The sequence below is a fragment of the Cupressus sempervirens genome, chromosome 2, assembly GCF_028749045.1.
Source record: "Cupressus sempervirens isolate cs-2001-9-10 chromosome 2, ASM2874904v1, whole genome shotgun sequence".
Lineage (NCBI taxonomy): Eukaryota > Viridiplantae > Streptophyta > Pinopsida > Cupressales > Cupressaceae > Cupressus > Cupressus sempervirens.
In genome coordinates this window covers 103,758,160-103,769,339 of record NC_143119.1, presented here as the reverse complement: position 1 = coordinate 103,769,339, position 11,180 = coordinate 103,758,160, and positions in this window count along the sequence as shown.

The window sequence follows — 11,180 nt, the reverse complement described above, 5'->3', positions numbered from 1 at the left end:
TTAGTTTTCCCAAAACTTAGAGAGGCAATGATTCTATTTTGGTGGTATTTGACAAATTCTCAAAGATGGCTCATTTTATACCTTGTAAGAAGACATCTAATGTTGTACACGTGGCTAAATTATTCTTTAAAGAAGTGGTAAGGTTGCATGGATTTCCTAAAACTAGTGTTTTAGATGGAGATACTAAGTTTATTGCTTACTTCTAGAGGATACTTTGGAAGAAGCTAAATACAGAATTGATATTTAGTTGTATATTTCATCCGCAAATAAATGGACAAACTAAAGTTGTGAACATGAGTATTGGTAACTTGTTGAGATTTTTGGTTGGAGATAAACCTACTAATTGGGATTTGATTTTGGCATAGGGAGATTTTGGCATAGGGAGATTTTGCATACAATAATTCTATGAATAAGAGCACTAAGAAGACAACTTTTGAGATTGTTACTGAAGTGAATCCTAAGGGAACTACTGAAATAAGAGATCCAAACCTTGAGACAAATAGAAGTGTTAAAGCTAAATAATTTATTGATTTCATAAAGGCGTTACATGAGGAAGTGAAAATGAATCTAGAAGAAAATAATCTGGAATATAAACAGAGAGCTGATAAGAGGAGGATACATAAATATTTTGAATTTGGTGATGAGTTAATGATTCACTTGAAGAAAAATAGATTTTCAGCTAGTACCTATAGTAAGATGAAGATGAACAAGTTTGATCCTTGTAAGATTCTGAGAAATTTTGATAGTGGAAATGCTTTTGAAGTTAAATTACCAAAAGACATGTATATTTCACCTATATTCAACATTGTAGATATATTTGAGTATTTTGAATAAAATGATGAGATGGAAAATAATTTGGATTATCCTAAGAAGAAGATAGATAACATTGAGAGGATCTTGAATCACAGAATAATTAAAAGCACTAGAGGATAATACTACATGGAATACCTAATTGAGTGGAAAGACAAACTAGTAAAAATAGTTTGTGGATTACACAGTGGTGCAGAGGCACTGAAGCCACTCCAGGAACACAAGGTCAACCAAAGGAATCCAAGCATGAACACAAATCACTCATATCATGGTGGAATGAACTGGGAAGTTTTAAAGTCTATCACGACATCAAATATGCAAAATATGTAATTCCTAGGTCCTAGAAGTCCAAAAAGGGAAAATTGAGCATATGGATGTAATAGGGATTGAATTAAGTTAGTTTTTTCTTTAGGAATTTAATAAGACTATTTAAGCCATTTTTCAAGGTTGGAACATTCAAAATGTCCTTAAAATGTCAAATTTGTAAAGTTGCAAATTAAAATTTTGAATTGCAACAGTTGGTTTTAGGAGGGAAAAGGAGTTTATTTGTGTTTTAACCTTTTAATGAATCTTTTACCAACCAAGGTTAGTTGGGAAGGTTATTTGGAAGTTATAAATAAGGTATAGAATCCCATTTTATGACAGAGAAGTGAATGGTACAGATTGTGCACAGATTTAATGAGTGAAAACCTCTATTTTGGAACCTTTATTTTGGCAAGTTTTTTATGAGTTTATTCATTGATTGGGACTATCTTTGAAAGAAAATTGATCTTGGATGAAATAAGGACACTGATTTATGATTCAATATACCATTCTATGCTTTGATTGAAGGTTTGTAGCATTGTTTTCATTCCTTATTGTTAACTGTCATAATTTGTCTAGATTTAACAGGCAATTTTGACAAGTTTTATGGAAATGAGCATTCCATGGATGTGAAGACTTTATTCTCACAGTATGGATCTATTTTAACATGTATTATAACATACTAACCTTATAATATGTATTTGTGAGGGAGAATTTAAGATTATTGGTGATCACCATACGAATTGCTAGAGTTTTGCATTGAAAGTTGCTAGTAAGTTACAATAGTAGCATATTGGCCTTAAGGAGAGGGAATTTTTATGATGGATTATGTTTATACCTGTTGAATAAAAGTTTTTCTATCCATTAGTTGTTGGATAAATAATTGGGAGAGCATAAATTGGAGAAGCCCTAGGTTTTGAGGGTTTTAAAGCTTAATTTGGGGCTTTAGCACTTGCAGTGCCTAAAGAATCAAATTTATTGAATATTCATTTGAATCAACACATTTTATGATACAATAGAAAGTTTTGGAGTTTAGGGATAGGTATTATGAATACTTCCTTTGTAAAAGTGGGTGTTTTGGGGCTTAAAATAGGGCCTATAGTGTAATAGAAAGGACTCTGTCCAAAAAAACCATATCTAATAATTTAATATGTTATATAGAAGCCAAATGGGTATCCAAATATGTAATTTATTTCTCTAATGTTTTGGAAAATTTGTGAGAAAAATGTGTGATAATAACAGTGGAAGCCTAGTTGGGGTTTTAGGCCTAACTTGTGTATTTTTCAGTTTATGACCACACAATGTTTTTGGAAGGGAAGAACCATTTGAATAATATTATTTTTGATATTTTAAGACTATCCAAATCATCTTGGAATAGGGTATAGGCCGTGGTTAACCTTTTAGGTGTTTAAGGAATTATGGGTCTTTACATTTCATTGAAACTTGTGAAACTTTGCATTTTCCTTACTCTTGTTGTTTGGACCTTCATCCCACCACCATCCATTGCATCAAGTAGTATCAGAGCATCAGTTAGTAGTTCCTTGAGTAGGGAGAAGAACTAGTTTGCAAACATGCCTCCTAAGGGACAAATGGCTAGTGAGATGGAAGAGTTGAGAAACGAATTGGAAAGGGGAAGAAGAGAGAAGAGGGAACTAGAAGCATCCAAGGGAAGAGAGACAATCAAGAAGAGAAAGATTGCAACTGATTGCAAGGATTGAAGCCTTGGAGAATGATAGACATGAACCTAGAAGGGAAGAATCCATGAAGAAGAACTTGGAGAGAAAAACAATGAAGAAGGGAACCATAATGCAAGACAAGAGAAAGAGGATCATGAAGCAACATATGATGATGATGAAAGAAGATTTTTGAAGTTGATAAAGGAAGTACAAGGCACTAGATTGAAGATAGGAGTGGATTTACCCATCTATCATGGAAAGATGGAGAGTGAAGTAAGTACTTGGATGGATAGAGGCACTTGAAAGCTATTTTGATCTAGAGGACATAGAAGACGACAAGAAGGTGAAAGTGGTAAAGAAAAAGTTAAGGGGAACAACCCTTACTTGGTGGACAAGTTTACAAGTGAGAGAGTGGCTATAGGCCTAAATCAAATTTCAAATTGGGATACGATGAAGAAAATAGTAAGAAGTAAGTTTTTATTATCAGATTTGGCTATACAAATGAAGATGAGAAGGAATAATTTGAAGCAAAGAGACATGGATGTCATGTCCTACACTAAGAAGTTTCATACGCTAAGCATAAGGGGAGGAGTTGAAGAAGAAGAAGAATAAATTGCAAGGTATATGAGTGGACTAAAGTTCAATATTCAAGATGAGACTGGTTTAAACATTCGTAGGACCCTTAAGGAATGTTTCCAATTAGCCATCAGGGTAGGGAAGAAGTTGAAAAGAAAGAATGAGAGGAAAAATAATAGAGGAGGATCTTCCATGTGAGGAAGGGGTGGAAGAAATCAAGCTGATAATTCAAGCAATCAAGATAGAGACAAAGGATCTACATCTAAGGAAAAAGGAGGTTATAGAGGAGGAAGATTTGGAGGTGGAAGAGGAAGTGGAGGCTTCACAGGGAGATGTTTCCATTGTAATGAAGTGGGCCATCAATCATTTAGGTCTCCTAAATGGATTGATTTAGATAAGGGCAAAGAGAGGAGAGTAAGCCTAATAGAGGACGAAGAAGAAAGAGAACCTACCATGATACTTCCTGAGGAAGGAGAATATCTTCTTATGAGGAATGGAGGATCAACATTACCACCAGTAGAAGAAGACATCTTCAGATCTAGATTCTTAGTAAAAGGTAAAATACGTACTTTCATCATTGATTTAGGAGCTCATAGTAATCTAGTTTTAGTTGATATGGATTCTCAGTTAGGGTTGGCATCAGTAGAACATCCTAATCCTTACAGTGCCACTTGGGTAAACCAAGAGTTGAATGTAAAGGTTAGTTAGAGAGCTCTTGTCAATTTTTCAATTGGTCAATATCAAGATTAGGTTTGGTGTGATGTCATGTCAATGAATTGCAGGCATATGATATTGGGTAGGCCTTGGAAAATTTCCAAGAGAACCTTACATGATGGATATTCTAGCACATAAATTGTGCATAAAGGAAAAGAGAAGTATAAATTACAACCATCCACTTGCAGAAGTCAAGAACCCATCATTACATGTTTTTGTGATAAGATACCATTGCAAGGTCAGCATAGAGACAAGAAGGACACTGGTTGGACAATAAACCAAAATCTTGGGGTAGACTATCCTAGAAATCAAAACACCTTGGGAATGTTGAAGAGAAGATTTGAAGGCTAGAAGTACATAGGAGTATGTACTATCTATTGTCCAATCATTGGGCATAGAGATATTGGTCAGGGGAAGAAATTATAGATGTTTGGAGGGTAGAAGAAATGGCACAAAGATCACATAAGGACACAAACAAAAATTGTAGCAGTTACACACTCCATTGGTCTACAGGTGAATAAAAAACATAACCATGTTGATTATTATCCTGATAAGTTGTATGTAGGTTAGAGGAAGAGGCCTATGACTTTGGGAGATTTCATGCAGTGATCAAAACAACAGTACCATGGAAGGCAAAACTACTTTGGTAAGTCTCATTCTTGGGACAAGAATCTTTTTAAAGGTGGGGAGTATTGTGCAGAGGCACCTATGCCACTCCAAGAACACAAGGTCAACCAGAGGACTCCAAGCATGAAGACAAATCACTCATATCATGGTGGAATCAACTGGGGAGTTTTAAAGCCTATCATGACATCAAATATGCAAAATATGTAATTCCTAGGTCTTGGAAGTCCAAAAAGTGAAAATTGAACATGTAGATGTAATAGGGATTAAATTAAGTTAGTTTTATTTTTAGGAATGATTAATAAGACTATTTGAGCCATTTGGCAAGGTTGGAACATTCAAAATGTCCTTAAAATGTCAAATTTGTAAAGTTGCAAATTCAAATCTTGAATTGCAATGGTTAGTTGGTTTTAGGAGGAAAAAGGAGTTTATTTGTGTTTTAACCTTTTAATGACTCTTGTACTATAAGGTATAGAATCCCATTGTATGACATAGAAGTGAACGGTACGAATTGTGCACATATTTAATGAGAAAAACCTTTATTTTGGCAAGTTTTTTTTTGAGTTTATTCATTGATCAATTGGGAATGTCTTTGAAAGAACATTTATCTTGGATGAAATAAGGAAACTGATGTATGATTCAATCTACCATTCTATTCTTTGATTGAAGGTTTGCAAAATTATTTTCATTCCTTATTGTTGACTGTCATAATTTGTCCATATTTAACAGGCAATTTCGACAAGTTTTATGGAAATGGGCATTCCATGGATGTGAAGACTTTATTCTCATGGAATGGCTCTATTTTAACATTTATTATAACATACTAACCTTCTAATATGCATTTTTGAGGGAGAAGTTAAGGTTATTAGTGATCACCATACGAATTGCTAGAGTTTTGCATTGAAAGTTGCTGGTAAGTTACAACACTAGCATATTGGCCTTAACGAGAGGGCATTTTTATGATGGATTATGCTTATACCTATTCAAGAAAAGGTGTTCCATCCATTAGTTTTTGGAGAAAGCATTGCGAGAGTGTAGATTGGAGAAGCCCTAGGTTTTGAAGCTTAATTTGGGGTTTTTGAACTTTCAACACCTAAAGACTCAAATTGATTGAATATTCCTTCGATTCAACACATTTTATGATACTTTAGAAAGTTATAGAGTTTGGGGATAGGTATTATGAGTACTTCCTTGGTAAAAGTGGGTGTTTTTGGGCTTAAAATAAGACCTATAGTGTAAAAAAAAGGACTTTGTCCAAAAAAACCATACCTAATAATTTAATATTTTATAGAGAAGCCAAATGGGTATCCAAATATGTAATTTATTTCTCTAATTTTTGGGAAGAGTTGTGAGAAAAATGTGTGATAATAGCGGTGGAAGCCTAGTTGGGGTTTCAAGCCTTGTGCATTTTTCATTTTATGACTATGGAGTATTTTTGAAAGGGAAGAGCCATTTGAATCATCTTATTTTTGATATTTTAAGACTATCCAAATAATCTTGGAACAAGGTATAGGTCTTGGTTAACCTTTTTGGTGTTTGAGGCATTGTGGGTCTTTACAATTCATTAAAACTTGTGAAACTTTGCATTTTCCTTACTCTTGTTGTTTCAACCTTTATCCCACCACCACCCATTGAATAACACAAGATGACTTGGATCTTTATGGTTTAGGTTAGAATTTTAGTCATTCTTGATGTGGAGATTAGTTCTTTATTATCCCCAGGTGCCTGATGCAGGAGCATCTTGGGTCTTTGAGAAATATTGCATCAACTAAAAATACTTCTTATTTTTTGTACTATTATGTTGTTTGTGAAGTATCCATTGTTTCTTTTGTTTTCGTGTTTTACGCATTTGTACTCATGTCAACGACTTATCCTAGATCCTTTTCCTAAGTGCATAAGTTCTTATGTTCTACATTTCTTGAGTTATGTGTCATTGTTCACGATCCTTTTTTGCCACCCTACGAAGTGTGTTATTTTATTTGTCAGGGTTTACATTGATTATGTGGTGTCTTGCATAGTTAGGAGCTGACTCCTAACACACGTGGACCTAACTTGAAGTGCACATCGTTTCATATTGGTGTTTGCATGGATTTTGGTTTACTCTTCCACATATGGACCTATATTGTAATTAAATGATTGACTAGCTGACTTGTGGTTTAGGTGCCTATAAAAGAAGCTTGGTTAGATGTATGAAATAGAAATCAGTAATTAGGAAGAATTATTAGAGAAATAAAATAAAAGATGCAACCTAAGTCTCCAAAATTATAAAATTCTTGTTTTGTATAAGCCCAGATCCCAGAAGGCCTCATGACCTAGCATGTTGTGGTTTCTTAATATGTGAAGTGAAATAATTACACCTATAAATATGTTGCAGTTGGCCTTGTGTTTTCTTTGGTTTCATTGATTTATGTGTAGCTTCTGTGTGCATCTTTGAGTAGGGAGTATTGAATGCTTGAAATTTAATTTATTCCACATGTTATTGTTGAGTCCCTAGATCTCCATGCATCAATTATATATGTTGTTCCCTAAAAATTGTAACAAAAAAATTCCTTAACATGGTAGGTCCTAACAGGTCCTTTATTGTACTTCCTTTAGTACGGTGGAACTTTAATTAGTGTTCTAAGTACTTTTATAAGGCTACTCTTGACATGGTAAAGTTTCAAACAAGGATAGAGGTAAATCCCTCAACCGGGAAGTACTTAATAGTATCTTTGTAACTCTTAACAAGATTAGGCTCCTAACATGGCGTACATTAGAGGAGTGCACAATTTGTGGGTACTAAATCCCATTGTAGTTTTCACCCAAGTTGGGTTTCCAAAAGACCAAAATATTTTTGTCAAGTGTCACATTATTTTGTGGATGTGCTTATATGTTTAATACTTTCATTTGTTTTTAGTAAGCTTATATTGTGATAAGGGTTTGAGTGGTTAAAAAAAATTAATTGACTGAGAAACCAAAATAGAACTAACACTCAATATCATACTTATATAATTTTTCATTATGAGAAACCAAAATAGAACCTCCATTTGAATTTATTGATTTACAACTTGTCAAAATTGACTTTGCATCTTAATCATGTGACTGATAATTGTGTGATAGAAAATTGACATTCAACACAAACTAAAATACTTTAGGAAAGAGTTAGTTTGTGTTTAATGTTTCATAGAATAATAATTATCATCTAATATTAATTAGAATAACCTAACTCAAGGTTAAGAAAATGGTAACAATAGAGTATGCCTCTTAAATAAGAAATCTAACATCATAAACTTCTCATTATATTAACCAACCATTTTAACCTAGTAACCCCTTGAATAGAGTTTTAAATTGGTGTTTATCAAAGAATGAAAATATATCTAATGCTCATAGATACTAGGGTTAGATAGAAACCCTTAACCTTGAACAACTTCATAATTGTTAGCTAAGATATTCATAATGTATGTTCAAACTAGAGTTTTCCAAAAGGAGTTTCTAACCTTTTAGGAAATAAGAGAAATTAAGGACATAATAAATTTTGTGGACACATAATACAAACTCTAGCATGTAGACTAATTATAGTTTATTTAAGGACTAAAGTTCTCATAAAATTTAATCATAGACTATGAATTGAAAATGATAATAACTTAAAAATAATTTAAGGGTCGTTAACAACTACCAATGATTTAACAAAACCAAAGATAAAAAGGATGAAGTAATAAATCCTTATACAAGTTTGTTGAATTGTTGATCACAAAAATTTATCATAGAAATCATGACAGGAAAGAGCTTGTGCAAGATTAGACTGCAACTTCCTTCACAACATCCCCTATGATTCACCCTCATATCTCCTTCATAGCTTTTGAAATTTTTTCAAGATTCTTGTAACCACTCATTCAAACCAACTATCAAGAGTATCTCATGTCGCTACTAGCAACAAACTATCTGGAATTTTTTTTATGGTGATTCAAGCTTATGTCTTAACTCGAGATGTGCCCTAACTCATTCTAGCTTTGGGTTCTTAACACAATTATAATTACAAAATGGTTTATGTTATACATTGCATGTTGATAATCATGGCTTTTTTTTTCCCTTTAATCACATTAATGGTCATGTCACTTAAGTAGCACCATTCAGTGCTAAGTTTTGTGTGATACAATGCTTAGAACATAAAGTTTATAATCCCCGAGGCAAGGCCAGCCTAGAGGCTTGTACCTACTACAATGAACATCATCCTTACAAAATTCCTATGACATGAAGTTGCTCAAAGTGACTAAAACATATTTCAATTTGTAATTCAACTTCAACATGTAAATTAATTCCAAATGCAAGAACATTTATATCACATTTAGCATTACATAGTTTGGTTGTCCTAAGGCATTAGATAATTTTTTGAATCACACACTCTTACTATGAACCTATCATCATACCAAATGTGTTTCCGATTCAAACTATATTATTTATGTATCAAAACATGCATTTTAAGTTTCCACTAACCAATCAAGTACAAAGTCAATATCCAAGTAAAGTATGTATCAAATAAACTGATCATTGCTAATGAACTGACCAAACCAAAGATCACACATGAGCATGCTAGACGAGTTAGTGTTTGGGCATCAAGGACAATACAAGGAGATGATCAACAAAGGTGTTGTGTTATTTTTTTATGTTCTCCATACACATAAATAATTTCAGCCATTTGGATACCTAATGTTGAGATTAAAGGGTTTTGAGAAACTTACTTCAAAGTGCTAGAACAAGAAGAAGACAAAGTTAAGAATGGGTCTTTATTTTTATAAAGGTTAAAATAGGCTAAGTTGTGAATGTACACAACACTAGTAAGATATACTACCCAGTGGGGAGCTCACCACTCTCCTTAATTGTAGTTAAATCTTATGTACCAATTGAAAAATGTGTGAGCCAAAATGAAGACATGCCAAACAAAATGCAAAATGTGCATGCATTCATTCTTATGTATGCTTGAATAGTAATGATAGAATTGAATTCTATTTCATAAACATATTATGAATCTAAATAATTTGAGTTGTTTTCTTTTTATACAATTGTATCGACATTTACATTTGACTATGTGTATGTAATTCAGTATATAATAGCTAATTGAAACAAAATATTCGTAACCCTAAAAAATCAAGGTCCACCTTGACCTATCACTAAAAACAAAAGAAAATAAAAATAAAAATAAAAATAAGATCTTAATCTTTGAAGGATATAGACTCAAATTGAATTTAAGTTCAAGATAAACACTAACTTTTATATAAAATATATAACTTTAAAAAAAGTCAAAGCAAATCTTAAACAAATGAAATATACACTTCTTACCTCTTTAATAAAAGCGATAAACATCATGTGCTGTCTACTAGTTATGGTTCCTAAAAAAGCACCAAATAATGTTCATGCATGCTTGTGCCCCACCAAACCACCCACTAGATACATGGCATCTCTACAAAAGAAAAACAGTCTAGAGAAAAGATAAAAAGGTACGTTGTTAGAGCACTTAAACGTGTATGAAAAAGACTTCATAGATGGCATATATAAAACCTAAGTGCCAAAGATATATTTTAAAGATAAATTAATTAATTAAAAACCTTGGAAGGTGATTTAAGTCGACTAACACATTTTGAAACAACGAGCTTCTTGATTTACCAAACTTTAGGATGGGAAGTTAATTTGAAATCCAATGGAGTGCTATTTTCATAATAATAATAAATAAAAAAGTACAATCATCATGTGGAAGGGCCAAATATTTTTGGGTCTTGTGGATCTTCTCGAATTGTTAATGCTCCTTTTGTTTTCAATGAAATTGACTCACCCTATCATTTATATACTAAGTTGGGGAGCTCTCAAGGATTGACATGACAGCTTTGTCATTACTGTCATCTAAATTATTTTCTTACTTTATTAGACATGTACGGAGTAATATCAACATTGTTGGTAGGACTCTAGACATTGCTTAATCCCCATGTACATTATGGAGTCTAACCCTAGTTGAAATATGATTGATTAGTTCACTATGTACAATATAATTAAATATTATTATGTTTCCCTTTCTTGGGGAAATAATTCCTACATCTATTAATGTTTAAGACGCCTCATTTTTTTAAATTATGCTTTTGAAAAATAATGCCACTAACGCATTCATTCCTCGGCGCTCAATTATTCATTTACTTGTGGTCACATATAAATAAAAAGTACTAATAAAAATAAAAATAATTAGTTGATTTGATATATTGTCTTGGGAATTTTACTTGGACTTTATAGGATAGAATCCTCTCAATCTTTGATTTTGATTTTCTTATAAGGAATGATGTAGAAGTAAAGTAATCTGCATTTAATAAAGAATGATTGTAAATATACAAGTAATTTTTGGTTTATTTTTTGACTTGGAAGTGATACTAATATATGGGGAATTTTTTATTTAGACTTCTATAGAATTAGAGTCCCGTCAATCTTTAGTTTCATTTTTCTTTACAAAAAGTATGA